We start from the raw sequence: 1485 nt of genomic DNA on the forward strand, positions 1-1485 counted from the left end.
TGATACAGAAAGTACAGAAAAGTAAAGTTGTGGCATCTCAAATATGACACAGAATGACCATGCCCATGTGATGGAGACCCATTTACTGTCATTTAGGCTCCATGAAGTAACGTTAACAAGGTGGATGTGACAGTACGATGTAGATTGCAGGTTTTATCATTATCAGTTATTAGTGACAGCGAGGTAGTAACCTCTTTCACCACTGCTCTTATTGAAAATGTTAAGCCTCTTCATTTAATGCCTACTTAATAATGCAATCAGGCAACTGTGTCTAAAAAAAATCAGCATGTATCCACTGCAATATATTAACAAGAACAATGCAAAAAAAAAAAAAAAAAGGGAATAAATCCAAATGTCTTGTTTTGTAGCATTTTAAAGGAAATAGTTTTAAACAATGCATTTCCCCATGGTCATCTCTTTATGTGGCTATTCTGTAGGACCATAACAATGCAATATATCGTAATATTTTGTTCAGTAAGTGGCTTCTGATTCGATATGTCTCTGTACTGAACAATACATTCAACATTCTGCATAATACAGCAGGTTATTCTTCATAAAATAATACTTGTATTAGGTGAGGTGTAATAAATGTTTAAACCTAATCAAGCTATACTCCCTCCTCAACAGTGGCAGCCTGGTGATGAAGGGGATTGAACCCATCTGATCAGTAACTCAGAGCCTTAACCACTACTATCCTCTCAAATGTCACATGTGAGAGCTTAATTTTGTTCCTTTCTAATGCACAGTTTTTGTTTTATTATATGCTGCTAAGAGTCTGAATGGTTCACACAAACACTGTCATTATTAAGTTACAATTATTATACTTTTATAATGAGGAATGTTTTAATCAGTTGAAAATCCAAAGGCACCTAGTATACAGGCAATGCCTATATTTGCTGTATCGTATCGAGCCACAACCATATCAGAATCATATCACATTAGAATTTTGTGCATCATTATAACCCTACTATTCTGTTGCACAGTCTGAAAAGTATAAATTGTCAACAAAGTGCCACAGCTTCCTCAATATACACTACATGGCCAAAAGTATGTGGACACCAAGCCATTTATCCCCAGTGAACACCCACTGAAAGCCTTCCCAGATGAGTGGAGGTTATTATAACAGCAAAGGGAGGTCCAACTCCACATTAATGCCATGGTTTTGGAATGGTGTCCACATACTTTTGGCCACATAGCATATGTGCATGGCATACATTTAAGTGGCCCTGTTGTTGCTAAAACATGGCCAGCTAGCTGCATTCTCCACCCTAAACAAGTTTTTTATAAGTTATGTAAAAACGTTATTATGTTAATAATTTATGTAATTGTATTTACACTAAATGTGTAGTACTAACCCAATGCAGATGCTTCACATCTAGAAACAGAGCTTTTATATTATATATGCAATCAAATTAATGGGTTTTGACAGCTAGCAAGTGTTGATGTTACATTACTACTTTAAAGTTTATGATGCTCATATCTTCC

This window comes from Pangasianodon hypophthalmus, chromosome 23 (assembly GCF_027358585.1).
Source record: "Pangasianodon hypophthalmus isolate fPanHyp1 chromosome 23, fPanHyp1.pri, whole genome shotgun sequence".
Classification (NCBI taxonomy): domain Eukaryota; kingdom Metazoa; phylum Chordata; class Actinopteri; order Siluriformes; family Pangasiidae; genus Pangasianodon; species Pangasianodon hypophthalmus.